We start from the raw sequence: 25,181 nt of genomic DNA on the forward strand, positions 1-25,181 counted from the left end.
TAACTGTAAACTGTACACATAAGGAAGAAAAAGAAAAAGAAAAAACACAGTATGCATGTCATTGGGGTCTCGAAAGCTGATGGGCTCCTTCAGACACTGGGCCTTGGGTTGCAGCCCACTTTGCAAACACCTTAATCTGGCTGTGATATGCCCATTTCATTTTCACTGGCACTCAATCCAAAATCTGTTCCACCTGTTCTGTGCAGATCTTTTGAAAGAACGCATGAAAAGTTGATATTTAAATTGCATGTATAGTCATATACATCGTTGCTCGTGTTGTTGTGAGGACATTATTCAAAGCTTTTCAATGCATTTCCCTACTAAATATGCATTTTAAAAACAACAACAAAACCAATTCTGTGTGCACTTTTTGCGCTGTGAAACTACATTGCAAAACCCTGAAAAGTGTGTGATCTGCCCAAGAGCTGCGTTCCAATCAGCAACCAAGTTCAGCATCCTCAATTGGGGCCATTCTCCTGTGAAAAGCGGATCAAAAGAATTGCTCTTCCATCTCTCCGCACACTTCCTTCTCATGCTCCAGACTTGCATGGCATGGAAAGTAAGAGAAAATGTTGAAAGGGCAGCCAAAATCATAACAAACAAAGGGAAGAAAAGGAGAGGCTTTTTGACAAAAAATGAGGGAGAAAATTAAATTGAAAAGACTTGTTCTGGTTTAACTCTAATCCCAATAGTTTCTACTGCAGGGTCTTCAGGTTGGCATCAGTCACTTAAGTTTCATTGATTCTGTTGGTCTCAGTAAACACAATTGACTGATGAATTGATTTCTATTAAGTTTTTGCAATTCTGAGTATCTGTTTTTGGAAAAGATTGATTTCAAAGGCCAGAAGGGAACATTATTGGACTGCAGGCAGCATTAAACATCAGAGACCTTCACTCAGAGATTCTTTTCCCTGAATTGAGTAACCCATATGACTACAAGATAGGAATGCTTCCACAATTTTCCCTAGCTGAAAAATTCCTTGGCTGAACTTCTCTCCATTTTCTGGGTTAGGGTGGGATATTGTATTACGTATCTGTACGTTATATATATGTGTGTTGCAAGAATTTAATCAATAAAATTAAAGGTGCATAAAGAAAGGTTGTTCTCCCTCTATCACTAGAATGTTGAAAGATTAAGGGTAGACTAAAGAAAGTCCTTCTTCACAAAAGCACATAGATAAAACTATCCAATTTGTTACTGCAAGAAGTAGCGAGTGCCGCCAAATTGGATGGATTATGGCAAATAATAATAATAATAATAATAATAATAATAATAATAATAATTCTACCTCACCCATCTGGCTGGGTTTCCCCAGCCACTCTGTGCGGCTTCCAACAAAAGATTAAAAATACATTAAAACATCAGTCATTAAAAAACTTCCCTAAACAGGGCTGCCTTCAGATGCCTTCTAAATGTCATGTAGTTAGGGTAAAGCTAAGAATTGCCACTAGCCACAATGTCAGGTGTGGAGAGTACTCTCCCCCTCCGGTAGCATCAAAGGCATGAATAACAAGCAGTTTGTATTTTATAGTCCTTTTTATTTAGTCATCTGGTTGCAAGACAAGAATCCATGTCTCCACACAAAGAGAGATGTTGGCTACTCTGAGCCCCTCCTCTTCTGTCCCCAACATCCTAAGCACCAATGGGAAGTCCCTGGAGTCCCACCCCTCTGCCTTCTCTGTTCTAGAATGTGGAGGGACCGATGGGCCCGTGGAGATGGAGGATCCCCCATACTCTCCAGGGAGGTCTCTGCCGGCTGTGCTCTCACTTCCCCTTCCTCCTCCCCTATCTCGTAACTAGACAATTCTTCCTCAAACGGTATAGCAACTCTCTCTCTCTCTCTCTCTCTCTCTCTCTCTCTCTCTCTCTCTCTCTCTCTCTCTCTCCTCCTGAAACTGCTGTAGACAAGGGGGACAAAACTTTCTCCTCCTCTTCAGAGAGAAGCTGATCAGACTGAGTGCACACTTCCCAGTCTTCCTGTTCTGACCATTCCCTGACACACAATGATTATGTTCTGCCTTCACTGTTGGAGGCAGCTTGAATGCTAGTTGCTGGGAATCTCAAGCTATAGTCAAGGAATCACAGAAATGTAGAGTTAGAAGGGATCCTGGGCGTTACCCACTCTGTTGAGTGCGTAGAGTGCTGTTGTACACAGGTTCTTCTTTTGGGCTTACCATCGGCATCTGGTTAGCTACTGTGTTTGGAGAAGTCAGTGCACTAGCCAGTTCTGGCCTCCTCCCCACCAGGTTCATTGACCACCCTACCTTCTCTCTTCCCCGCCCCCAATCCACACGGGAGCAGGGTCTCAAAACTATGGTGTGCAAATATCACTTTTCTACCATCTGTATGCCATGTCTGCCATAGTACAAAATTTGCAGTTGTTTTACAGATGCTAATTGGATTTCATCAGACTAAAAGCATCAAGTATGAGCCGCAGGTGGGAGAGACACTTAATAGGCAGGGGATGCAAGAGAGAAAGATACAATAGTGGTGGTCAGTGAAAGATAAAGTGCCTTCTATTTGCCACCTGCATCACCTTCATTAAGGCTTTGTGTGGGCATCATGGCAACAGAGTACAAAGAGCCTTTCTCCTAACTGTTTCTTTCTTCCCATTGCTGAGCTTAGTGCTGTACAGCAACATCTCTTTCTCTCTCCCAGTATCAGAATAATACAGCTCAGACAAATATGCCTGGGCCTGCCTACATTAGGCATAAAAACTTTGCGAATACAGCCAAAGCAATATGCACTCAAAAGAATCAGAAATATATGCAAGCCCTCCATCTTCTGCTAGTATGCTTCAGTAAACCTGCCTTCAAGTGAGGATAGCAACAGGGATGAAAAGGCCAAAAATGCAAAACAGTCTGAGTTCCCGGGGTACTTCTAATGAGTTTTTGAAATGCTATGTGTCAGTGACTAGTAACTCTAGGATAAATAGTTTTGTGGTAGCTTAAACAAATTAAAGTTTTCAAGGTACCAAAAGACTATATGTTATTGTTTTGTTGTATTTGAGCAATTATATCCTGTCCTCCTTATGTAAATACTAGGAGTGTGCAACGGCTCTGTGTGTACTGCAAGTAGTGAGTTGAATTGGGTGATTTGGGGTAGTCCTTAACATTACTCAGTTGAAAAACAGTGGATAGTTCTGCCTGAAATTTGGCAGGTTTAATCCACTCTGGAGTGGCTCCTTTGCCAGCAAATTTCATCCACTTATGTGAGCAACAATGTTCTCCTAGCAAAGTGATGTTGTGGGAGCTCTAGGAGGGAAGTGCTGACATCCCACGTACCTTCAAGACACTGGCAACACCAACCCAGAGCCCCCTGCCTCATCCCATCATTGCCCTAGTGACCACAGTGCCATCACCTCGGTGCTGCTGCTGCCCACCGCCCCTCATCCACCACTGCTATCAACAGCAAATGCAGCACTTCTGAATGTTCTGTCCTCAATATTCTGTAACTGCCACCTTGGCATCAGCACCCTTTGATTCACATCAGGATGGTTGAAGAAGGGTAGAAGCTGAAATGTTTGGTTTGACTTTGAAACCTCTGTTTTGTTAGTCACAGCAATAAAGATGCAATTTTAGCGAGTAACTGCATCCTTTCGCTATCCAGATCACACTTCTCTGAATCGCTGTTTGCTGCTTTAAAAATCATATAATTGCAAGCGCAGCAAAGCACAACTGATCATGCCAGAATATTTCTAGCTCATTTCTGCCACAGGCTCTGATTTCTCTTTATCAACCAAATAGGAGGAACTGTGATCATTTGGATAATCAGTTGGGCTTACATTTGGGAGACCTGTGCCATGGACTCACTTCAGTTTTGTTTTTGTTTTGTTTTTGCGCAGATCAGGACTTCTTGCTTCAGGTCCCCACCTGTAAAATGGTGACCTATTTTATTGCATAATTTGTTGAATGGATGAACACACTAAAGCACCATAGATGGAGGATTTCTGGGCAAGAAACAAGGCTAAGGACGTTTCCACAGTTTCTCTTAATTGCTTTCACTGCTTCATTGCTCAGCAACCTCTGCCTTGAAACTTCCTTAGATCCATTGGGCTTAGCTGCCTGCTACACTTCAAAGAAATGGCACACATAACCTGGATGTTTTATTCAACTGTTCACTGGAATTTCACCTTCACATTTAATACAGGGACAATAAAATCTCTAGTACTTAGGCCACATCAGTTAGCACTCCTGTGATGAATGCTTGACAATGTAGATCTGGATGTTTATCTTTTTGCTATATTCAAATTAGATCAATATTAAAAGAGGGAGGGAGGGAGGGGGGAGAGAGAGAGAGAGAAAGAAAGAAAGAAAGAAAGAAAGAAAGGTTAAGGGAAAGCATGATTGCAAAAGAATCAGCCAACCTTTTAGTCTAGCTGTGCTGTTTACATCCTGCTTTCACACCCAAAGCTCAGAGAAGTATGATTTTAGTGAACTAGGAAAATAATTCGTTGTGATTAAAAGCAGGGTCTGTCCTTGGAATCTGCTTGGGATCATTTGGGTTACTCCCAAATAAATTATACATAAACTTTTTCTTAGCACGGCAGTCCAACACAGTTACTGTTCCAGAAAGCAAATGAAAGCAATTTCTTTCTGACTTTATTGTGTCACCCACACACATACACAGAGTCAGAAATCCACTAATTTGTGCTCAGGCAGCGAAACAGCAACTTTCTTTTCCCCAAGCCATATATCCCGGAAAAAGGAAAATATTTACAACACCACAAATATCTTATAAGTAAATAAAATGCTACCATTTCCGATTGTCCTGAGCTAGATAGAAAGAGGGAGGAAAGCACACAGCAATTTATTTTAAGCAAACAGATAGAAGTTGGAAAAGCTAACACATTTTTTGTAACCTGTTGTTTAAAAAACAAGGGTAAGGACAGATCACAGCAGCCCCACATGCTCACTGAAATGGTGATCTGCTTTTTAAAAATTTCCTTAAATGCTGTGATCACCACACCAATGTTTATAAGCCTTTTGTCTCTCTTGTCTCATTCCCCCTGCCCTCAGACTTAGTAGATGGCACTCACAATTCCCCCCCCCACCCAGGCCTTTAGGCTCTCTTAGTTGTCTATTGTGTGTTCAGACCCAGAACCCCCCCCCCAAAAAAAATAAATTCACACTTGACTCAAATTTTAGTTGGGTTTTTTTTGGCAGAATTTAGGCCACAACTCAATAGATTACAGAAAGTGAGTGGTTGCATAGGCTCTGATTTGACTAGCTGCCTGCCATGCAGGTAGCGCTGATCCAGAGTTCCAGCATAGGTCAGCCAAGGGTGAATACCTGGATAAGCCAAATGTCCCCCTGGACTCAGGCACGGGCACAACCCCCTCTCAGGGGTTAACAAAACCATTGAGTTCCTGGATTCCTTTAACGGAATACCCTTCACATAGGGATGGCAAGAGCGTTCTCCCATCCCATCACCTGAACCAGAGCCTATCCACAACCTTACAAGTTGTGATGATTTGCTATGTGGCAGGCGAAACCCAAATGGCAACAGCCAATCAACCAAGTGGGGAAAATTCCTGCCGTGCCCCTGTCCCAACGACAGACAACACACGACGACATAGCAAGGTTAAGGGCACAAGCCCTAAAAGTAGGTAGAGGTGGGTGGGTGTTCCAAATGCACGCGCCGAAAGAGGAAGCTCTTGGTCACGTGCATGGGTATATATAGGTCCCTTGATCCGTTCGGACTGCGCACCATTGGTCCAATTAAACCGAGCATCAAGGGATCTTCCAATCGGGTGTTGTGGCTGACCAATTGTACCCACCCACAACACAGGGTGTCAGTTTCCAGGTCTCACTGCAACACGTGCCCTCTTTGAGGGAAGACCCGATTTCCAAACATGCCAGCATGTTAGATCCCTGTCTTTCTAACTTTTCATGAAGTCATCTGTTATGTACTGAGTTGAATAGGATCCAAACTGCAGCAGTCTGATTGGTCCTAGAACAATAGGATTGAGATTGCAGCAGTCTGACTGGTCTCAGAACAATAGGATTGAGATTGCAGCAGTCTGACTGGTCCCTGAACAATAGGATTGAGATAGCAGGAGTCTGATTGGTCTGCAGGAGCCACCCAATCCAGCTCCAGGTGGAAGTGAATCCGCACTCTGATTGGCATACAGGAGTATCCCGGAATTAGCCAATCACGTGGGGCCCATTGTGTAAATAGTGTATATAAAGCAAACGTTTTGGGGGAACTACATTCCTCACTACTATGAGCTGAATAAAGAGCATGAAAGTCACACTGGACTCCGAGTATCTTTCATCATCCCTTAGATGTATTCAGGAAGAAGGAATAGTGGGCATTGCTAATGGAGGCTGGCCCAAGTCATTTGCAGTGGAAGACGAAGAGAGAAGAGAGAAGTGTTCTTGTCTTGCAGCAGCACTGAGCAAAATATGGAGCCAGGGATATGTTTAAGAAGCCTCTGATCTCTGAGTAAAGATCCAGAATGAAGATTTTACAGCTACTTTGGGATTGTTGGAAAAACCAGTTGAGACACTTTGTTGTGTTCAACCACTATTGGCTTTGCAGGCCAATTCTGTCACAGTATCCCTTTTCTGGGCTATTTTCCTCCCATCAGTTGAGTAGGAAGGCAGTGGAGGGAAGGGATGCTGAAATCTCATCTCCCCACAATCTCCCCCCACTGCTCAGCTGATGAGGGAATTAGTTGTAAAGTAAAAAATATGGGGCTTCAGAGAGGGGGAAGACGCAGATGGGCCAGAGGTTCCCCACTGCTATTGTAATGAAATTCAGAAGCCCCGCTCAATGTCCTCACCATTTTTTTATTTTGTCAAACCACACACTACCCCCTACAAAATGAATGGTAACAGAGCCATTTCAAAAAGTGCTTCCAGGGCCGGGCTGCCCATGAGGCAGACTAAATCAGCCACATCGGGCAGCAGAATCCTGCAGTGGAGGCAGCACCCCTGTAGGTACCCTGCCCACCCCTGCTGCCACTGCCAGGGTCATGCAGCTGTGGTGGCTTCCAGTAAGATCTCACAGAACTCAGGTGAGATATTGCCAGAAGCCACCACATGACCTTAGTAAGTGAGACTTTGGTGGGGGCAGGATGGGGACAGGGATGCAGGATGGGCCACCCCCAAGTGTTTCACAACCTCCTTGAGTGTTTTTGCCTGACTGGGATGTTTCCTCAAACTCTGATCATGACTCTTGCGTGAATGGAGGATAAAAAGGGGTGTGTGAGTCTGTGTAGAAACTGGCCTACAAAGGTAAAATTTACAGTTGTTGTTGTACTGTCCACTTCTGCCTCTGGGCCCGTCCACCAATGACCCTCAGAAGCTTACCCAGAAAGGAACAAAGCCTTCAGGCTGAAATAATTTCCCCAATGTTAGCTCTTTGCATTTGAAGATGCTTAAATAAACTTGTCCTTTAAAGTCAATTGTAAGATGTTTGAAATAATTATTCTGCCTTTAAAAAACAATAATAACAAAGTGTTGCCATTCTGCCTTGAAGCATCTTGGCTAGAGGTTTTGCAGAGTCCCAGTTCCAGAATTACACAAACCACTGCTATCTCTCTCCTATCCTCCAATTAGATCATAAATTCTGCTTCAAGTTAGCTGTATATACCGCCCCCCCCCCCAGAAATATACCCATGGTCCCTTGGAGAATCCCAAAGAGAAATTCTGGGACATTATTTGCTGCTGGAATATATTACAGCTCTGGATTAATTAGCTACATAAAGTATAGTCAACATCATTATAGGGCAGGAGAGGGACTGCATAAGCAACACAGCAGGGAAAGAGAGAACATCCAAAGAGTTATTTTTCAATGGAGATGAGGAACCTGAGTCAAAAAGAGATCCTTCCTTTAGTGGCAGCAGAGACCAGAAGCACTAAAAAGAAAATTTGATGTTCAACTAAAAATAAAAATAAATGGATAAGCAACGGGGCAAAGCAAGCCTAACCAGGTACCAAATCACAGGGCAGATACGCTAGTGTATATTCTGTGTGAGGACCAAAACCATAATTATACCACTTTAAATGGTCATGCCATTTCCCCGATGAATCCTGGGAACTGTAGTTTGTATAGCGTGCTGAGAGTTGTTAAGAAACCCTCTACTCCCCTCACAGGGTTACAATGACCAGAGTCCCCTGGGAAGAGGGATTGGTTGCTAAACCTCTGTGTATTGTAGTCCTGTGAGGGAAATAGGGGTTTCAGCATCCCAGCTCCCAGGATTCTATTTTTTGGGGGGTGAGCTGAGATTTCTTAAAGTGGCATGGTGCTGCCAGAGGTTTCTGGATTGGGTTAGAAAGCAGTATAAAACTTCATTTTCTGCCCTTCCATGAATTTAATTACATCTGCATTTGGGGTGGTGTCAGTTACACTGAGCTCTGTGGGGGTACCAGTGAATGAAGGGAGTTAGAATGCAGCATTATTTTGTTTCCCTAGCCCATTCCTACCCTTGACATGCCTCCTGTTTGTTCTCTTTACCAGCATAACTTCCAACTCAGCCAGCATGGCAGGGTACGCTGCGGTGTCTGGTGTCTGTTGGTAGTAGTGGGGCATACGCCAGGAAGCCCAGCAGTAGGTGGCGCCAGAGCCACTGACAGGCATAACTGGAGCCAATGATAGGCAGAGCCAAGTGATTCTAGTTTTGTACTTGTCCACCTCCCTGGTGAGTTTTTCTAGGGGCAGCACTGAGAGTAAGGAGGAGGAAGCAAACAGAAAGGGACACCCTCCTTGAACTGGTTGCAACATCACGGAACAATATCATGGAGGGGTGTTTCTAGGACTGATGTGAAACAGTGAAGCTCCCTTATTAGTTTTGCTTCTACAGTAGATGCCGCATATTGTTTAAGCAATTGTATTATATTTATAGTACTGAAATGTATGTTCTTATATTTGCTATTGTTCTGCTATGTTACTATGAACTTGTTTTCGTAGTGTTGGTTTGAACTTTATCCCGGTTTTCCCTGCTGTAAGCCTCCACTGAGGGCTAGTAGTTTTTTTTTACCTTTCCCCACCAACACATGTGGGTGTTAGGTTTGCACTGTAATTCAGATCAAAAAAGGATAGTATTTTGGATCCATTTATACCATGCATAGATTAAGCTTATGAGCAAGTAGGTTTTTATCTGTTGGGTTTGTGTGTGTGTGTGTATGTGTGTGTGTGTGTTGTATTTGTTTTATGCTGTACACTGCACCCTATCCTCCCTCTTTCCCAATAGACCTCACCTTTCCATGAGGTGGAAGAAACCACTTGCCTTGGAAAAGGGGAGGGTGGCCAGCAGCAGAAGGCCTCAGCCAAGCTCATCAGACTGCTTTTCTAGGAATAAGTGGCACATGAATTATTGCCCTTTCCCCCTGGGAATAATGAAGCTTGCCTACAACTCCCTTGATCTCTGGCAGGAAATGATGCCCTGCACTTCACCTTCAAGAAAACAAGGCCCTGCAAAGTCACAAATCATGATGGCCCTCTTGTGCAGATGAGGACATTGGGGGCAGGAATCAACTGCCCTTTCCAGTGAATGCCTGAAGGGGGCTGTTTAAAGAAAAACAAACCAGCATCAAACAAAACTGGAGAAGCCAAGGTAGTTTTCCAGTCTCTGTGCTTCAATAATTTCTCTTGGGAAGCATGCTTTGTGCTTTTATGATATCTATTATTTTCCATGCTCTGACAATTTGCTGCAAGGCATGAAATAAAGACAGTATATACTTCTCAGAATTTCCCTATCTTTAAGGAGCAATTGCAACCACACATGCAGAAGACAAAGCTATGTGTAATTAGTGTGATGTTTACAGGTACTTAGCAAGAATAAAAGCCCTGTGGTTGGCCAGCTGACAGTGCAGTTGTGAGAAAAGACGTGGTTTTATTCTTAGAGAGCCTAATTTAAATCAATAGGAGTAAATTGGCCAAAAGTCATGCACATTCTCTTAACTAGCTTATTGGAATAGGGGAGAAATTTGATGGGGTTTGCATTTAAAGGTGAATCTAGTTAATTTGCACTTTCTGAAGCAATATGAGAACCAAAATACAGGCCTCCTTCAAAATCTGCACTTCTCTAAATGTGTTTATTAGGAGAAATTTGCACTAAAATGCTGCCAAATTTAATCAGAATTTTGTTTTTAAAAATTGAAAATTGCTGCAGAAATGTGGAGAACTGAATTAAAGACTGGGGGAAATGAGAAACCAGGAGATCTGATATTAATAGATGCACACATTCATGCTGACTTATGAACTGAGCTATAGGTGAGTTTCCCTGGCACACCATTTCTTTTCAGTGAGAGATGCTTTCTAGACTTTTGTCATGTGGCAGTAATCTTTTTTCTTGTCTTACTGTATTTAGTTTTCAGAACAGACTTGTGACAAACAAGTGAGATTCAACCATTTCCTAAGGTGGAGGAAAGGAAGGAGAGAGAAAAGGAGCTGACTTGGCCATGCCATTTAATCTCAGTTCTCAGTTGGAGTCATTACTTCAGGAACTCAAAGCAAAGGTGTGGATAGGGAAAATGAATTCTTCCACACGTGAAGTTCAAGCAGAGTACATGACATTGATAGTACATGAAAATGTCCCTGCTTAGTTCATCCTTTCACATCTTATCTCATTCTTCAGCCCAAAGACAGCCACAGCAGTTAACAGTAATTTAAAACAGAATAAACACAAACGCACGCGCACAAACACACACACAGTAAAGAACAAAATAAAATGTGTCCACTGCCCAAAATAAAATGTGTCCACTGTGATGTTAAGTTAGATTAACAGTCTAAAAACCACAACAACAACAACAACGTATTATTATTTATACCCCAGCCACTCTGGGTGGCTACCAACAGAATACTAAAAACACGATAAAAGATCAAACATTAAAAGCTTCCCTAAACAGGGCTGCTTTCAGATGTCTTCCAAAAGTCAGATAGTTGTTTATTTCCTTGACATCTGAAGGGATGGCGTTCCACAGGGCAGGTGCTGCTACCGAGAAGGCCGCCTGCCTGGTTCCCTGTAACCTCACTTCTTGCAGTGAAGGAACTGCCAGAAGGCCCTCAGAGCTGGACCTCCATGGCTGGGCTCGGTGATGGAGACGCTCATTCAGGTATACTGGGCCGAGGCCATTTAGGGCTTTAAAGGTCAGCACCAACATTTTGAATTGTGCTCGGAAACGTACTGGGAGCCAATGTAGGTCTTTCAATACCAGTGTTATAAGGTCTCGGCGGCCACTCCCAGTCAGCAGCCTAGCTGCTGCATTTTGGATTAGTTGTAGTTTCCGAGTCACCTTCAAAGGTAGCCCAATGTAGAGCGCATTGCAGTAGCCCAAGCGTGAGATAACCAGAGCATGCACCACTCTGATGAGACAGTCTGCGGGCAGGTTGGGTCCCAGCCTGCATAAGTAAAAACATTTTCATCTGCCTGTGAAAACACATCAAACTCAGTGTCAGGTGACCCTCCCCAGGGAGATCATTCCCAAATTGGAGTGTCAAAACAGAAAAGACCCTGTCTTAGGTGTGCATCAATCCTCAAGGTGTACATGGCTTCAAGAATGATTTTAATGTCAAAAGAGGTTACTGTGGGAGGATATAACCTTTAAAGTATGTTGGTACCAAATTGCTAGAGATGTATGAAATCTGATAATTGTTGCTTAAATAAATGCCTTGTATTCGCCCTTGATGTTCCTACAGTTGAACGACAAGACGTTGAAGAACAATGGGCCCAGGACATAACCGTGGGGTGCCCCACTTGTCCCTCCCCCCCAGGATAATGGGGAACAATTAGTGAGCACTCTTTGGGTTATTTACACCCTGACTCTGTAGAAGGCAGCTTCCTAGGTTCCTAATGATATTTCCTCCACCCAAATACAAAACATGTACAAAATACATGTAGCCCATTCAATTCTGTTCCTTTGCAATATCTCCTACACAATGTAGTATGTGGAATTCTTAAAATGACACAAGGGAGGGAGCCAGTGGCCCTTTTTGTTGGCTTTTAATATTCACGACGTGCACAAACATGAATAAGTTAAAACATCCGACTCACACATGACAACGGTGAGTCATCTGAAGTTTATTTTTTTTTTATAAGAATTTATTGACATTTTTACTTATAACAACATACACCCTTGACCCCACCTACATTTATACACATACAAAACAAATACAATTACACATCTAATACGAATATTGCCATGATTTTTCTTCTTAATTAAACATCTCATAAAAATTTCTTTTTCCTAATCTTGACAGTTGACTTCCCCTGCCTTTTCACCTTCGAGTTTGTATCCATAATCTACTTTTTAACCTCTTCTTTTAAGAATTAAACTTAATTATATACAAAAAAAGAGAAACAAAACATTCATCTTCATCCTCATCCTAATCTCAATCATCTTAACCTATAAACTTAAACCACTTAAATTAACTTTACTTATACTGAATCCTCATAAATCTTCACAAATCATTCTCATCAGATCTACACTATATCTTCTACCCTTTAAACCGCTGCTAATAACATAGAAACTTGAAATATCTCCTTTCATATTCAAACAAAAAATAAAACAAAATATTGTTGACAGTATTCACCCTCCGATTTCAAAATACCATATCAGACTGCTTTAAAATTTTACTTAAAGCTTCACCCCACACCCCCTCTGTCCATCATTCTTCTCCTAATGGCATCAACACTGGACTTCCATACAGCTTCCCTCTCCAAACGTCCACAGATCCAGGCATTGTCCAAAACTCTCCTTGCCACGAGCTCAGAGGTATCCATCTCATCGTCTCTCAGCTTCTCCGGTTCTTTGTAACATTCCTTTTCTTCTTGTAAATATCTTAATTCTCTGTCCCTGGCCCCCGAGCTCACACCTCGGGGACTGGATATAACAAATCTTAACGTCGCCTTGGGGCTGCCACCCCCAAAAAGCGAATTTCTTCTCCGAAGTAGCTCACTCATTTCTTTCCATCTTTCCATCCACCCTCTCAGCTCCTTGGCAAGACTTTCTTCCAAAGTGTCAAAAGTTTTAAAAGCCTCCTCTGTGGGCAATTGGTTCCATTTCAGACCCCCACACAAGACTTTGACTTTTCTACAAAGTAGTTCCACCTTCAAGGCAGTGAGCCTCTGTTCATCCGTTAGTCCAGAGTTCAATACCAGTTCAAGGACGAAACCCAGCATACTGGCAGAGGAGGAGGAAGTGGGTATCATATTTCTTCTCCTGTCTCTTTGTTCATCGCCATTTTCCTGAACTGGAGCGCAAACACCGCAACTTTAAATGGAGATATTTTCCGCTAGTTAACTTCCCAAGAGAAAAGTTTGCCAGTCTCATGTATCAATTTTAAATACTTTATAACCAGTTCTGTAGCAGCGATCACTCAGATTGGTTAATTTCTTAAGCTCGAAGGGAGGGAGGCAGGCTGCCCTTCTCCTTCCCCCCGGATCGTTCCAAAAACACGATTTCTGCCAAGATCATTTACTCACGACCACCGGGTTCCTTTAGCTCCATTCTTCACAGGTAGAACATAGGCGCTCACCGCGGGCTTTGCCGCCGCATTTACATCCCGGTTGGGGCATGTCCCCGTAAGCCCGGCTCCGTTTTCCCTTCACCCCCACTCCCCCTTTACAGGGGGGCAAGGGAAGGGTTCGGAGCCTCCGCGGGCGCAGCCGGGGAGCCCAGGGTGCGGGACGCTCTTCCCGCACCCCAACCGGAGCCCCGCTTTGCGGTAGCGGGGCTCCTAACCCCCGGGATGGACAAGGCGCTTCGGACCCGAAGCAGCCTTCGACCACCCGGCGATGGCGCCGCCGCCGGAAGTCCGAGTCATCTGAAGTTTAAACAAAACAGACTTTCCGTGCAGTAGCTTCTCCATACTGAAAGGGCCAGGGAGGGCCTTGTCATTTGGGTGCTGCACAGCTAAAAGAGGAAATGTGGCAGCTGTTGTGGGTAAGCACCGTGGAGTTACTCATCCTCAATGTGCCTGGAGTGAGAATGTAGAGCCTTTGATGAGTTAGATAAACAATTAGTGACAGCGCTAAAACACAGCATCACCGAGTGGCTTAAAGAGTTGCTAGAGATAATTTTCTTAACATCCAGAAAACTTCCTGTGATCTGTTCACTTCCACAAGTATAACTCCCGTGTCTTTGCAGCTGATTAGCACCAAAGTTACAGAGAACACAGCCAGCCTTTTGCAAGTAAAATTCCCAAGGCAGAGTTTGAAACTATGACTCTAATGCACAAATCTTCAAAACATGATTTGCTACATTAAAAAGAGATTTTCCAAATAATTGGTTGTTGCACACCCATTACAAAGCAAAAGTACTGTTACACACTTCCAGTTGGATGGTGACCAACATATAGCAGCCAACGCCCCCCCCCAAAAAAACATCTTCTGCCAATAGACCACACTCCACTTAATAGTACCCCCTTATCCATGCATTCTATGTTTGTAATCTAGCTGGATTCAGATGGTATACTGAAGTGATATTGGCTTGCATTTGTATCCCACCTTTCCTCCAAGGAGCTCAAGGTGGCATACATAGTTTTCTTCCTCCCATTTTATAATCACAACCACCTGTGGGGTAGATTCAGGTAAGAGGAGGTAACTGGCCCAAGGTGACCCCTTGGGCTTCATGGCTGAGTGGCGATTTGAACCCTGGACTCCTAGGTTCTAGTCCAAAACTCTAACCACTACACCACACCACCATCAGAACTCATATCTTACTGGATTAATTTTGAAAGCTGAGCTGAGCAAGGAGATGTTAAGCCTGCTGCACATCATAGACGTGGCAGAACTCTCGTGGACTAGGCACCATAGCATCTTCCTGTGCTGCAGTCCCCATATCATTTGCCATTTTCAACATTCATCTGAACTCACTCTGTGGCATCATGATTTCACAGTGATATCCTAGCATTTTGTTAATAACATAGCACATTGCTATGGCAACAGTAGCAGTCACATTTTTAGGTCTTTGCGATAAACAAAAAAAATGTTTATATAGCTAAAGGTCACAGCGAATAAAAAAAAAATCCAATATGGCAATCATTGCCAGATACGAAATTTCCACACCTGTCTCTGAACAAGCTGTTTCATCTCATGCTATATAGGAGCCTTTTCACTGACTTGGACATCAGCTCCACCATATCCCATAGAACATGCGTTCTTTATCAGGTTACTAAGTCACATTTGAAAGTTTTTGAATTTTGAGAGATGGGTTATAGTTAATAGAACTGGGTTGTTTCATGGGTTGTGTGAGGATGTTTAGGGCCCTTCCACAAGCTCGCTCATGCTGATCCATTTCTCATTGCATTCTATTGCATCAGTTGCCCAATTCATACATTCAAAAGACTGCAGCAAGGCTTAAACTGGAGAGGGAGACATTGGTTGAGTCTTCAATGCCCCTTCACATTTTGGGTATGCCCACTCCACCCCAACCTTTTCATTTTGAGCAGGTCTGAAGCACCCCCCCTTATAATGCAAGGTTAATAACCATGGGGAGGCTTTTAATGTACTTATAAACAATCATCAAAACTTCACACTCCGTGTGGGAATGTTGTGGGTAGAACAGGCACAGCTGGATGTGTAAAAAACTCTCCCTACCCAGTTTAAGTCATAACATGTTTTTTGGGTGCATGGACGGGGCTCATTTCTACTTGGCATTATACCAGTAGATCAAATGCTTTGGTGGTGTTTCCTGCTTGGCAGGGGGTTGGACTGGATGGCCCTTGTGGCCTCTTCCAACTCTATGATTCTATGAAATGAACTCTTGCAAATTTCAGCTTTTCCCTATTCTCTTTCAGTCTGAGACCCTGCAAAACTTACATTTACAGCAACCCGTGCATACTGGTATTTGAGCCGTTGTTATTCTGATTTGCCTTACACAGTGGAGCATCATCAAGAGATGTCACAAATAAAACACACCACAGAAATTTGTAGTCAAGCGATAGCTGCAGGAGTTCCCCGACGTAATTGACAAAGAGGATCATAATTCCGCTAATGTTTTGATTGTGATAATTTCCACTGGTATGGAAGGGAGGTGGGCCACATACCAAATATTACTAGAAAAACAACAAGAGGAATGGTCTTTAAAAAAATACGAAGAGGTAAAGGAACATTTGAATGATTGGCTACAATATTTCCAGATTCACCAAAGATTTATATTGGATAGAAAAATGGGTATTGCAAAAGAAAATTCAAAATTTGAAAAAGAATTATTACAAAGCAAAGGCAGATACATCTCACGTATGTATAATTTATTATTAGAGTGGGATCTTAAAGAAGAACAGGTGAAATCTGTAATGGTCAAATGGGCCCAAGATCTAGGCCACAATATCTTGATGGATCAATGGGAAAGGCTCTGGCAAGTAGATATAAAATTCACTGCCTGTTATTCTCTTAGGGAAAATGCTCTAAAGATGTTGTATAGATCAGTGTTTTTCAACCACTGTTCCGCGGCACACTAGTGTGCCGCGAGATGTTGCCTGGTGTGCCGTGGGCAAAACGTCCCGGCCGTTGTTGTTGCCTTCCTTCAGCCAATCAGGGTCAGCCCGCGCGTTTGTACAGAGAGCCGAAAAGAGACACCCGCCTTGCCCCAGCAGCGCCGAGGCTACACTGCACTGCATTGCACGGCCCTGGATGCGGCAGCCGGGCCAGCCGCCTCAAAAGCGCCTCCCTCCCTCCTTTGCCCTCCTGCCGGCCAATCGTCAGCGCCCTCCGGCCTGCCGGAGTTCCCCGCCTCCTCGGCCGTCGCCGTGGCCCTGAAGGGATCCTGCGCGCCGTGCGCGCTTTGTCGCGAGTGGGGTTCCGAGGCCAATGTAGGCGCGCGCATCTTAGAAGCGGGAGGGGGGGTGGAAAGAGCGGGCTGGAGATGAGGAGGAGGGAGCCGGCGGTGGACGTGGGTGGGGGCTTGGAAATAGCGCGCGCGAGGCGGAGGCCGGGGAGGGGGGGGGGGGAGAGAGAGAGGATTCAGTACCAAATCGGATGCAAAACCGCATCTATAACCTCTCAAGGGAAATGTTTCCCAAAGTGCAGTAATCTCCAACCTACATAAATTAATTAAGAATTCTTTTGCTGTTTGGAGGAAATAAGAAGCCTGGCTCCTTTCAGCTGGGTGAGAGCACTTTGCTAATAAATGATGAATAATTAGGATGTGTAGGTTTCCTTTTGCATTTTTTTCGCACTTGCTGGTTCAACCTCTTTGAACTTCCCAAAGCACAAGATCATCACAAAAAAGGGAAACACCACATTGGCTGGGCTCTCAAGTGTGGCATGGCAGTTAATTATATCATGTCAGGATGTCTCAGGAGCTTCTCCACTCATGTCTTTGTCACAAAAAGTCACTCAGGTACAAGACTAGAGTCCCTCAGACCTTACTTGGGGCTGGACTATATTTTGAAAAAAATATGAACAAATTCCTATGCCCCACAAATAACCCAGAGATGCATTTTAAATAAAAGGACAGGTTCCAATTCTGTAAAAACACGCTGATTCCTGGACCATCCGCAGGCAGCAGTTAGAAGGTGATTGGGCCACATCCGGCCCCCGGGTCTTAGTTTGGGGACCCCTGCTCTTAAGTCCAAGAATTATAAAATACTTTCTTTGTGTTTATTTGATTCCTATTCAAGAGAATTACTTTATATATAGTCAATATAGGCACAGAGTTAAATTTTCTAATGGTGGTGTGCCTCGTGATTTTTTTCATGAAACAAGTGTGCCTTTGCCCAAAAAAGGTTGAAAAACACTGGTATAGATGGCACTATACACCGGAAAAATTAGCCAAAATGTATAAAAATAGATCACCTTTATGTTGGAGATGCGGTAAAGAATGTGGGTCTTATATGCACATGTGGTGGAATTGCCAAGAGGTTAGTATATTCTGGAATGATGTCTATGAAGAACTGAAAAAATTACTGAAATGTACATTTAAGAAAAAACCGGAACTATTTTTACTAAGTATAGTGCCAGATGAGTTAAAAAAACCAAAAAGAACATTAGTACTGTATGGAATAACAGCGGCCAGAATATTAGTAGCCAGGAATTGGAAGAACAAGACTTTACCAAATATGACTGAATGGCAAAATTTGATGTTAGAGTATCTTCAGCTAGCAATAAACACTGGAAGGGTAAGAGAGCAGCCCAAACAAAAAGTCCACACTGAATGGAAGTTATTTAAGGAATACCTGGAGAACAATGGTATAAGAAGTTCCTTCATAGCAGAAATAGACTGAACCAGATGATAAATCAAGTAAGAGTTAATAAAGAGATAAAAAGGAACAAAAAGAAAAACTTATAACTGTGTGATAAACATAGACAATGAATAGTAGAAACAGCGAGTTTAATTGGAAGTCTTTTTTAATTAACATCAGAATGTTTTAATTTGTGGAAATTATGTTATAATTTTTGTTTTTGATGTTTGTATTGGATTATTCTTTTTGGTAATAATGTAAATATCTTATTTTTCCTTTTTATTATTTTTCTTTTTCTTTCTTCCTTTACATCTTTCCTTCTTTCTTTTCTTTTCTTTCTCTTTCCTTTATGTTATGTTTTGCTGTATTTAGTTCTCAATGTTGTGATATTTGTTATACGTCTGAGTGTTTTTTAAAATAATAAAGTTTATAAAAAAAAACAAAAAAAAAAAACATAATTCCGCTAATGATTGGGGTGTCAATGTAACAATCCAGATGACAATTAGCATGTATTGGCAGAACGTATCATAACAATGCTCACATTTAGAACCCATCAACATCTCTGGGCAGTAACGTTTGTATTCCGTTAATAAGTTTAAGATCTTGGGGGAGCAGAGCCCTTTCTTGGGGACTTCTTTCTGCCTGTAGAATAGGGATGTGGAACCTGAGCCTCTCCAGATGTTACCGGACTCCAACTCCCATCAGCCCCAGCTAGCATGGCCAATGATCAGGGATGGTGTTAGTTAAAGACAACAATATCTGGATGGCCACAGGTTCCTCATCTTTCACTTCTTCTACCTGCCCGCATAGTACGATTAATTGTGCAGCTTCATAACAGTCTTCCAGAGGCCATTCTATTCCCTCACATTTCTTTTTAACCAACAGTTCTTCTGTCTGATGTTCAAAGTTTAACCTCTGGAAGTTTAATTGTTCAGGGCAGTCTGTGACCCCAAAAAAGGAGTACAGAAGATGGCGTACTGCACTGGAACTGCTGAGGGTCAGCTGTTTGCAAAGCTAGAAACTAGGGGAGTTCTCTTCATGCCACACACATGCCACAGACCATGCTCAGCAGGTAGGCTCTGCAGCTAGCTAATTGGGCTCATGTTGAGGAAGACAGAGAGTGAGTATGAACTAGTAGCAGAGACACAAGTAGACATACGGTTGCAACCTTAAATCTCAGTCAGAGGGTAGTGAGGAACTTTCCCCGTTCCATCCACAAATCTTTCTGACTTGTCAAAAAGGGATATGCCAATCTGAATACCAGTTGTTGAGCATCATGAGCAGGAGAATGCAATTGCTAGCAGGCTTCCCATAGGCATCCAATTAGCCAGTGAGAATAGGATGCTGGACTGTTGTTGTTGTTGTTTACTGAATTTATATACAGCCCTATACCCAGGGGTCTCACTCGATGTGCTTTTGGTCCCTTCTTATGATATGACAAGCTTGGGACATTTCTCCACCATGCGATTTTCACAAGGACAATACAGCCGTACCTCAGAAGTCAAACAGAATCCGTTCCAGAAGTCCGTTCAACTTCCAAAGCGTGGCTTCTGCAGCCAATTGGAAGCTCCGTCGGACGTTCGGCTTCCAAAAGAATGTTTGAAAACCGGAACACTCACTTCCGGTTTTCAATCATTTGGGAGCCGAAACGTTTGATTCCCAAGGCATTCGGGAGGATTAGCTCACACATTAGTTTACAAAGCTAAAATTTACACTCTAGTGTTAAGGATGTGCCATCCTCCAAAATGCTGAGCACTTCTCAGTTTCCTCCAATTGACTTTGCAACATATAGTTATCATCATCATCATCATATTGTAGGCTGAAAGTGCCATCTTATAAGAACATTTCTTCCTATGTGTGTCCTTCCTGCTTTTTGGCTCTTGTCGCCCTGTTAAGGTTGCCAGTGCAAATGCCTCACTTCTACCGGTTGACTGCTTCTTTCCTGCCATTTGTGCACAACTCTTTCAGCCACAGCAGTGCTGGCTGGGGCTGATGGGAGTTGTAGTCCAAAGCATCTGGAAGGCACTGGTTGGCAAAGAGTACACATATAGGCCCTATGATGGGGTGGAAAATCGTTGGCCCACCGATGTTGCCGGACCACAATTCCTATCACCCCCAAGTTTAGCTGTAGATTCTCTTAGAGCCTCAGATGCTTCAAGGCTTATTCATTCTCAACGTTTCCCTGTTTTCTGTACTGTCTCCTTTCATTTCTCTGCTTTTCATCTTCCCAGTTGCTAAGTCTACCACTTAAGAGCAGTCTATTTAGGGATGGACAAATCAGCCTATTTCTAGTCTGTGCCACCTGCACATGCATTCACTCATACATTTATTCCATCTCATTTCTGTGATTTTTTTTTTATATAAAAAACCTGCATTTTTTGTATCTTTAATGTATTTTATCTCAAAATATGCATGGTGTTTTTTTTGTTTTTTTAAAAAATGCTCATTTTAAGCTGCATACACCACCCCGTTTTAGCTATGCTGAGAATCATATTTTATGCATTCAGGGACAGTTGAGGAGGGTCAAAGCTGGTGGATAATTAAATTCTAATCCACATATTAGTTCTGGAGTTGTGGATCATGTTAGATTATATCAGACTTTGCAGCTGCTGAATTCCTTGTGTATTCCTAGTTCCAGAGCTTTTTTTTCTATTTTAAAAAAAATATGTTTAGGGGTACTCTCATTTTGACTCAATAAAATCACCATTTTCTAGTTCAAATCAGGAAAAATAAATACAGTAAATGGACAAAAGTACAAAGAACATGCATTACACCAGGAAAGGAAATGAGGCCGCCATCAGAGGTGGTAACAACGAAACTTAACAATCACCGTGCTAGAGTATTCCCCCCCCCCCAATTAATTTCTTCTCCTGTTAAATTCACAAAATGTTTAGGGGTATGAGTACCCCTGCATCCCCCCCCCCAAAAAAAGCACTGCCTAGTTCCTTAGTCTTAACACAAGCATCTACCACTGGGACTTCTTGATGCTTTGGCTCTCTACCTCCCAGTGTGGTGTAGTGGTTAAGAGCAGTAGACTCGTAATCTGGTGAACCGGGTTCGTGTCTCCACTCCTCCACATGCAGCTGCTGGGTGACCTTGGGCTAGTCACACTTCTCTGAAGTCTCTCAGCCCCACTCACCTCACAGAGTGTTTGTTGTGGGGGAGGAAGGGAAAGGAGAATGTTAGCCGCTTTGAGACTCCTTCGGGTAGTGAAAAGCGGGATATCAAATCCAAACTCTTCTTCTTCTTCCTCCTGAGACTGTTTACCTGTCTTCAACCAGCTCAATACTGCTGTACCAAGGACCTCCATCAAATTTCCATCCCAGTCAAACTGACCCCTTGTCACACAGATGGAAAAGATTCTGCCCTAAGTACTGGGAGTGTTCAAAAACATTCCAAGTGAACCCCTTAGCATTTGGAAAGTTCATGGAAAGCCTGTGCCATCACACCAGTTCACCCAATTGGTGCCAGAGGCATCAACATACCGTAATATACATAACTGAACGTGTGTTTTGCATTCAGAAGGTCCCATATTCAATCTCTGGCATATCTAGGGAGAGCTGGGAAAGAATTATGTCTGAAACCCAGGAGAGCCATTGTAGCTTGTGTAGGTGGCACTGAGATAGTTGGGCCTGTGGTCTTATTCAGCGTGAGACAGCTTTATATGCACCAATACAGATACAAATATATTGCAAATTTGCAGTATCTTAAATCCTCAATCTCCTCATTAGGGTAAAAATAAAATCTAAATAACAGTCCAATCCTATCCAATTTTATTTGGAAATATATTCCACATTGTTCAGTGGGACTTCCTAGTAAAAAATATTTAGTGTTGCAGGCTATTTATATATAATAAAATCTAATCTTAAGTAATCTAGTCAGCCCACAATTGCTTAAATTTGCTTGAGACATGGAACATTTTTTATATTTTACCGATTATCCTCCCCAGGCTGTAAAATATATATGAAAAATATAAATCTTGGGAAATATCCAATATACATTTTCATAGTGTGAATATAACCATTACGCAGACTGAGATGCTGCAGTAATTCTTAATTTGCAGACTTGCTTTTATCACCCTTAATAAGAAATACAGCAAAATAAAATGAGGCTAAGTCTGTCATAAATCCAACAGTTGCAAAGCATTTCTCAGATCCACATTTCAGGAGCAAAAGAAGAATTTCTTCATTCTAACATAGTTCCAGCCAGCAGGATTACGAAGTCATGGGCCAAATTTGTCGACGTCCTTCACCTTCAGTAGGATTGCAATTTGCATATGCTATTCAATATATCCCAGCCCACATGGGGACATTCTTGCCAGAAATTGCAAGGTTCCCATTGCAGAAGCCAGACTGTGTTTGACTAGGGCAGGGGATCTCAAACTTCATTCATGTAGTCCATGGCATGTTTGCATTAAATATCCATACTGATTTTAAATTGTCTTTTTATTGCTCTTTCTATACAATATTTCTATACTGTTATTATAATCTGAATTCTGTAAAATGCTACAGAAATTAAAGTAACAAAAATACAATTAAAACCATACAGCATCTAGCACAGTGCATAACAATTGCTAAAACAGGCAGGGGAAAAGCAACATTAAGTGGTTCACAAAAACCTTCAGAGATTGTCAGTAATGCACAGGGGGAGAAATTTGGGGACCACTGGACTAGGTAACTGTATTCTTGGTAGGAAGTTGTGTCTCAGGGTCCACTGGAAAGATAATTTGGTGTATTGTTTCAGTGGATCTGATCCCTGTACTTCAGCCATCATTAGTGTACATTAGCTCCTCCATGATGGTCCTGAACGCTTCCTATATTTGAGGCAGAACATGGCAGTGCCTAACAAAGAGTACAGGAAGCTGTTGTTTCTTTAGAAGTCTATCTGGCCATTATGACTCCTGTGCTGGGAATTCTTCCCTCTAGTTCCTAAGGTCATCTGCAGTATGAAATGCATCACAAGTTTTTCCCTCTATTGGGAGGACTGTGCTGTGCAAACAGACTGTGGATTCACATCCTTTAACATTTCTTTGCACTCTCTTTTCTAAGAGAGAAGGAGGGGTCATGTTTTTGCTGTGCAAAATTATTTTCTCCGCCCTCCAGGAAAGTATTGCACTTGTCTTTGCACTTAGCACTCCCCTCATCTGCTCTAGCCTTCCCAGGATCAGAGCCTGGAAACTCTCTGTCTTCTACTTCTTCCTTCCTCTCTTTCTCCTCCTCTTCCTCTGACAAGTTGGAACGTGTCCAGAGGAGGGCAACCAAAATGGTCAAAGGCCTGGAAACGATGCCTTACGAGGAACGGCTTAGGGAACTGGGTATGTTTAGCCTGGAGAAGAGAAGGTTAAGGGGTGATATGATAGCCATGTTCAAATATATAAAAGGATGTCATATAGAGGAGGGAGAAAGGTTGTTTTCTGCTGCTCCAGAGAAGCGGACATGGGGCAATGGATTCAAACTACAAGAAAGAAGATCCCACCTAAACATTAGGAAGAACTTCCTGACAGTGAGCGCTGTTCGACAGTGGAATTTGCTGCCAAGGAGTGTGGTGGAGTCTCCTTCTTTGGAGGTCTTTAAGTGGAGGCTTGACAGCCATCTGTCAGGAATGCTTTGATGGTGTTTCCTGCCTGGCAGGGGGTTGGACTGGATGGTCCTTGTGGTCTCTTCCAACTCTATGATTCTATGATTCTTTCTCAAGATCTATGGAAGTCAGCACCTCAAACTATATTCCTGGTGGAGCTAAAGTTGTGGGTCCACGTCAGGCTTAGCACAATGTTAACATCACATGACCCCTTCAAAGATGTATCCAGCACAGACCTGGATATTTATTTATTGTTTGTATTTGTAGCCCACCCTTCACAAAATGGTCCCAGGGCGGGTTACAAAAATCTAATAATTCAAATAATTACAAATTTCTATTAAAATTATCAACAAAAAACAAAAAAAAAACACCCAACCTACAGCAAAAGAACAAAATAGCAGAGTACAGGCAGATGCAGAAGGCAAGAGTATAATGTAGAAATTCCATAGGAACATACCTAGACATAGCTGGTCGGCATTGCCATTAATCTTAATAACACCAGCACAAACATTTCCAGCAACTGTGATTCTCAGTCTGATAGACTTTCATGCTTCATGCCCTTGCAGGATTGATGGGAAATATTTCTCATTATTTCCCAAGCCTACTAATTTGCAGGTGGTCACTGCAACCCTGAGATCCCCTTCAGATGGCCGAAACATGACCCTGAGAAGGCAGCAGCATCTTACTGTCTAAACAAGAAGCTCGCTCTGATATGCAATTTGTACCTTTTAAAAAAATCAATAGTCTTCACTGACGGTGGAAGGGTTGGCTCTTCATCCCCTTCCCCATTCAATATTTCAAAAGAATTGAGAAGTTATGAAATGTGCAGAACAGAGAACACAAAGGATGTCTTCTCTGTGACCATGAAAAAGAACAAGCTGCCCATCTTCTGTCAAAGGATCTCAGGGCCAACCTAATCTGCACTTAGTTTTCAGTCCCAGCAGATTTTTTTTTCCCTGCTGTATCTGAAAATGTTCATGATAAATGTTCATTTGTAATGAGCACAATATTGCTGTTGGAATACTGTATTGCTGGAGTAACAAGCTGTGGATACTTTCTCAAACAAGGTTACCGCTCACCATTTGTATTCATGGTTGCATGCATATTTGATAAGATTACAGGGCAATAGGAAGCTGAGGGGGCAACATGAGGCAGGTTTGGCATCTCACAAAGGGGAAGACAGAATGTTTATGGGAAGAGGAGAGGACAGAACTTCCCATTAAATGGAGGAGGCTAAGCTGTGTCATTTGCTATGGGCTAATAAACTACAGATCAACATTGGCCGATGGAACTAGGAATTTTAAGAATGCCACTTTATTCACGGTGAGGAGCATAGCCACTGCAAGTTGATTTCTGAGCTATGTTTCCTTTTGATCCCTTCCTAATATGTGCCTCAACTTGGACTGAGGAAAGGAGAATCACTATCCATCAGTTCTTGTCTTCTGTGACAAGTCTATCAGATGAAGGCACA

At 42.7% G+C, this 25,181-nt stretch overlaps 1 protein-coding gene across 6 annotated transcripts in view; it reads right to left on the minus strand.

Annotated features, from left to right (window-relative positions):
- Positions 1-25,181, minus strand: part of LRFN2 (leucine rich repeat and fibronectin type III domain containing 2) — a 248,378-nt gene that overhangs the window by 30,704 nt on the left and 192,493 nt on the right. The gene's annotated exons all lie outside the window — the stretch shown is intronic.

This window comes from Lacerta agilis, chromosome 3 (genome assembly GCF_009819535.1).
Source record: "Lacerta agilis isolate rLacAgi1 chromosome 3, rLacAgi1.pri, whole genome shotgun sequence".
NCBI classification, from domain to species: Eukaryota; Metazoa; Chordata; class Lepidosauria; order Squamata; family Lacertidae; genus Lacerta; species Lacerta agilis.